Source organism: Salmo salar, chromosome 04, assembly GCF_965601325.2.
Source record: "Salmo salar chromosome 04, fSalSal1, whole genome shotgun sequence".
Lineage (NCBI taxonomy): Eukaryota > Metazoa > Chordata > Actinopteri > Salmoniformes > Salmonidae > Salmo > Salmo salar.
Genome location: NC_138294.1, coordinates 38,080,257 through 38,086,256, shown reverse-complemented (window position 1 = coordinate 38,086,256; position 6,000 = coordinate 38,080,257).

The window sequence follows — 6,000 nt, the reverse complement described above, 5'->3', positions numbered from 1 at the left end:
GGCTACACGGCTGGAAATTGTTAAACTCTGAGACTATCGATCACTACAGAATATCGGTCCCGTGTGGCTCAGTTGGTAGAGCATGGTGTTTGCAACACCAGGGTTGTGGGTTCGATTCCCACGGGGGACCAGTATGGAAAACAAACAAAAAAAAGGTATGAAATGTATGCATTCACTTCTGTAAGTTGCTCTGGATAAGAGCGTCTGCTAAATGACTAAAATTTAAATAAGAGCAAATCTTTGACATACAATTACTAGTCTGCAGCTAGAAATTATGTAAATCTAGAACGAGAATATTGACAACCGCAGAGGCATCTATTCTATGAGAACATTTCCGAATGGTACTCTGAAGTCTTCATTCTAACCACGAAAGACTTTGATCTTCACGTAAACAGAAATAGCGAGAGAGACTCGGATGAACTCTCCAGCAGACGGACTGGATTCCAACAGAAAAGATCACGACACATGGGCGTAAATATATATTGATTGCAATTATTCCGAATGAGTGAGCGTTCATGTGCAAAGGCTTAGCATTTCAATTAATATAATTATCAACTGTGTGTAGGGATCCCTTTTGTCTTTCTCACTCTCCCTTTTGTCTTTCCCACCAAGCCGTCATATCGGCTTAGCCCACTAGGGAAACTTCCCTATCATTTGTTAGTAACCTATCTACTGTTTGTTTGTTTATGCATTTCTGTGATTATTTAGTTAGTTAGTAAATAAATGATTAAGCCAATTGGTGTATGGATGATTCATAGTAAAGGCTGGGTTCGTGCAGATAACCAACAAGTTACGACGTTTGGAATGAGACTGACATGAGGTAAATAATAATTCATTAATAAGAAGACTAATTGATCAGATATAAAAAAAATCTGAAGAGATATATTAGGAAAATTATAACTTTGTAATCTGAAGATTTTCCTTGGTGCCCCGACCTTCAAGTTAATTACATTTACATGATTAGTTTAATCATGTAATAATAATTATAGAGAACTGATTTGATAAAATAACAGTCTTCACTTGTAATGATGCCAAAGACACGACAGTGGGTGTGAGGCAATGAAGCAGGCAGTGGAGGTGCAACAAGTGAGAGTGGAGAGAAGGGTGTCATATGCTGAGGCAGTGAAGGTGGTCCTGGTCCAGGGAGATACAGGTTCAATGGAGAGATGGGTAGGAGCATCTAGACCGGGGAATGTGTGCGGCGATATGGTATACATAGATAAGAGAGAACTGGTGACGTTCATAGTCTAAAACAGAGAGGATTCAGCTAATAGTGAAAGTGGCTGGGAGATATCTCAGTATGACAGGGTTGACATGGGATGAGTTTCGAGATGACCTCAATCAGCTGAGGATGGAGTCATGTATTACTGGATCTTAGTTATGGTGGTAGTACTACAATAGAAAGATTGAAGCCTGTTGGCTGATGGGCAGGAGTTCCAGCAGTTCGTTGTGGATATGCCAGCTAAGCCTGATGTGATTTATGTGCAGGAAACATGGCTCAAACCGACTGTGGAGTTTATCGGGACATAGATGTAGGGGTGGGTGCCACCTTCATAGAGCAAGGACTATGTTAGGCAAAGGTATTGAACAGGAATATGTGGTGGTGGAGGTGTGGCTGAGAGGAAGGGTGATAGTGAACTACTATAATCTGTGTCAGATATTGGACCTGGAAGTGCTGGAGAGGGTGGAGGGCCAGGATAGAAGTAAGGTAATGTGGTGTGGGGATTTTAATGCCCAAAACACTATCTGGATGGATGGAAATGGCCAAGTAATGGAAAATCTGGTGTGCCTGAATGATGGCCGGGATTGATGTAGCCACAGGGAAAGTGTCTGCCCTGGACCTCACTCTGGTATGTAGTGTAATGGCAGGAATCTGTGAGTGGGAGGTATGGGAGGAGTCGACAGTAGGGATTGATCATTACCCCATAGTACGCACAGTAGGCCGAAGGGAGGAAGAGGTGTTAGTGGATGGAGTAGGCAGGTGGGTGTTTGGAAGGGCAAAGTGGGATCAGTTTCAGGAGCTGAGTGAGCAGGTGATGGCTCGGTTGGATATGAGAGTGGATCTGGATAGTATGAGTAACTGGGTGAGAACAGCATTAGTGGGGGCAGCTACTGAGGCTATACCTAAGAGTTCAGTGTGGAGGAGGAAAGCAGTCCCGTGGTGGACGGAGGAGTGTGGGGCAATGGTGAGGAGTTGGAACAGGGCATTTAGAGTACTGAAAAATACACATAACTTCCAACATCTGATTCAGTATAAGCAGGCCCAGGCCCTGGTGAGGAGAACTATCCGTCAGGCAAAGAGGTCATGTTGGCGTCGGTTCTGTGACACCATTGGAAGTGCGACACCAGTGGGAGAAGTGTGGGGGATGAGTGGGGTCAGATGGGAGTGGGATTATCCTGTGTTGACGAGTGTGAAGGATGTGGCAGTAACAGATGAGGAGAAGGCAGAGACGATGGCCAAAGCATTTGTCCAAGTGCATAGCTCTGCAAATTTGTCAGAGGAGGGGCAAAGGGGGAGAGAACCAGAGAGGGGCATCCAGGAGTGCTGGATAGGAGGGAGTTTGTAAATTGGGTGTTGAATGCACCATGTACCATGACAGAGATGAAAAGCGCAATAGGAAAGGCAGGGTTAACTTCACCTGGGAAAAATGAGGTGTGCTATGTTGTGTTGGCCCATCTTAATGATGAGGCACTGGACAAGGTATTGGTGTTGTACAACAGCGTGTGGGAGGAGGAGAAACTACCAGGCAGTTGGAAGGCGGCAGTAGTGGTACCAATCCGGAAGCCAGGGAAGGACCCAACGAGGCCAACAAGCTATCGGCCAATAGCTTTAACATCACATGTATGTAAGATTATGTAACATATCAAATCAAATCAAATTTGATTGGTCACATACACATATTTAGTATATGTTATTGCGGGTGTAGCAAAATGCTTGTGTTCCTAGCTCCAACAGTGCAGTAGTATCTAACAATTCACAACAATACACAAATCAAAAAAGTAAAAGAATGGAATGAAGAAATATATCAATATTAGGATGAGCAAGGTTGGAGTGGCATTGACTAAATACAGTACAATATAATACATTATATACATATGAAATGATTAAAGCAGTATGTAAACATTATTAAAGTGACTAATGTTCCATTATTAAAGTGGCCAGTGATTCCATGTCTATGTGTATAGGGCAGCAGCCTCTAAGGTGCAGGGTTGAGTAACCGGGTGGTAGCCAGCTAGTGATGGCTATTTAACAGTCTGATGGCCGTGAGATAGAAGCTGTTTTTCAGTCTCTAGGTCCCAGCTTTGTTGCGCCTGTACTGACCTCGCCTTCTGGATGATAGCGGGGTGAACAGGCAGTGGCAGGTGGTTGATGTCCTAGATTATCTTTTTGGCCTTCCTGTGACATCGGGTGCTGTAGGTGTCCTGGAGTTGCAGGCAGTGTGCCCCCGGTGATGCTTTGGGCAGACCGCACCACACTCTGGAGAGCCCTACGGTTGCGAGCGGTGCAGTTGCCGTACCAGGCGGTGATACAGCCCGACAGGATGCTCTCAATTGTGCATCTGTTAAAGTTTGTGAGGGTCTTAGTAGCCAAGCCAAATTTCTTTAGCCTCCTGAATGGTACATATGATTACGGAGAGGCTAACTTACTTCATGGAGAGCAGGGGGCTAGTATCGCCACATCAGAGTGGGTTCAGGAAGGGGAGGGGAACTATGGACCCAGTGCTCTGCTTAGAAGCAGAGGTCAGGAAGGCTCAGGTGAACAAGGAGACTGTTGTAGCTGTCTTTTTTGATGTGGAGAAGGCGTATGATATGATGTGGAAGGAGGGGTTGTTAATCAAGCTTGATATTATGGGGTAGGAGGAAGAACGTACAACTCGATAAAGGATTTCCTGTTTGGAAGGTCTATCCAGGTGAGGGTGGGGAAGTCTCTATCAGGCAGCTACCTGATGGATAATGGTACACCACAGGGGAGCGTGATTAGTCCTCTGTTTTTTCCCAATCATGATAATTTATGTTTACTCTCAGGTACAGACGGATATTGGGAGGTCGTTATTTGCAGATGATGGGGCCTCATGGAAGAGGGGAAGAAATGTGCCATACATAGTCAGAAAGGTACAGTAAGCAATTGATGAGGTAGAGCGGTGGGCATTAATGTGGTTCTCTGTAGAGAAAACTCAGACAGTGTTCTTTACCAGGAGGAAGGTGGGAGATAAGGTATGCTTGAGGTTATATGGGAGAAACTTGGAGATGGTGGGTTCCTTCAGGTTCCTTGGGGTATACTTTGACACTGGACTTACCTGGGCAGAACACATCGAGAGAGTAGTGGGAAAATGTAAGAAGGTGCTAAATGTGATGTGCTGTCTGACGGGGAAGGAGTGGGGGGCTGGGCGTTCCTCATTGAGGACCATGTATGTTGCATTGATCCAATCTGTAATAGACTATGGCAGTATAGTTTATGGTTCGTCAGCCCGGACCTCATTGGAAAGGCTAGATGTCATACAGGGGCAAGGACTCAGAATATGTAGTGGGGAGTTTTGGACCTCCCCAGTGGCTGCACTACAGGTGGAGATGGGGGATATGCCATTGCAGATTAGGAGACATCATCTGGCAATGAATTATTGGGTCAACCTACAGGGACATTTTTCAATATTCTTTATTTAACCTTTATTTAGCTAGGCACGTCATGGGGCAAGACATGTGGTGTCTCATCCAACGAAAGGGATTTTACAAGCATGCTGGTAACGAGCGAAGACAGAACACAAGCTTTGGGTGGGTGGGTAATACTCAGGCGAAGGAGATAGGACTGTATGGAAAGGAGTTTAGTCCAACGGTAGCTATTCCTGTAAATCCGCAATGGCTACTCCCGCCTCCAGTAGTTGATCTAGAAGTGTTGGAGAGACTACAGAAACATAGGGAGGGTGTTGATCCATCTGATTTGTTTTATAGATGTCTGGATCTGGATTTTGTGGCCAATTACACAGATGGTTCAAAAGATCCAAGGACAGGATGAACTGGGTCAGCATTTGTAGCGCAGGAATGTTGGGTGGTAGTCAGGAAACGTATTACAGATCATCTGGCTGTATATACGGCGGAGCTGATGGCCATACTGTTGGCCTTGCAGTGGGTGGAGGAAGTCAAGCCAGACAGAGTTGTTATTTGCTGCGATTCATGTGCAGTGTTGATGAGTCTCCAGTCCTTTAGCTCATGTAGCAGACAATACCTACTTTATGAGGTATTACAAACCCATGGCAGCATGAGACAAATGGGTATACAGCACAGGAGGTTGGTGGCACCTTAATTGGGTAGGATGGGCTCGTGGTAATGACTGGAGCGGAATAGATGGAATGGTATCAAATACATCAAACACATGGTTTGATGCCATTCCATTCGCTGTTTCAGACATTATTATGAGCCGTCCTCCCCTCAGCAACCTCCACTGGTATACAGATAATATTTACATGGGTCCCAGCTCATGTGGGAGTGGAAGGGAACGAGGCAGTTGATGCACTGGCTAAACAAGCACTAAGTATTGGGGATGTTGATGTGGTAGTTTCAATGAGCAAGGCAGAGGCAAAAAGCATGATATGGACAGTGATGGTGCAGAGATGACAGGAGCAGTGGAGTAGAGATACTAAGTGCAGGCATTTATTTCAAGTACAGAGGAAAGTTGGGGAGGGGAGAACTGCAGGAAGGGACAGAAGAGGAGGCTATTTTTACAAGATTAAGGGTGGGACACAGCCAGTTGAATAAGTCCTTAAATGTGATAGGAAAGCATCCAACAGGAAAGTGTGATTATTGCAAGGAAACAGAGACTGTGGAGTATGTATTACTATGGTGTGGGCAGTATCAGAGGGAAGCAGAGAGGTTGAGATCTAGTATGACGGAAAAGGGGATACAGGAAATTAGTTTAAAGCGTATATTGAGTAGAATGTTATTAGATATAGTCTCAAATATTTTGTTATCTTTTGAAGAGCAACGGGGCTGGCAGGTAGGAATGAA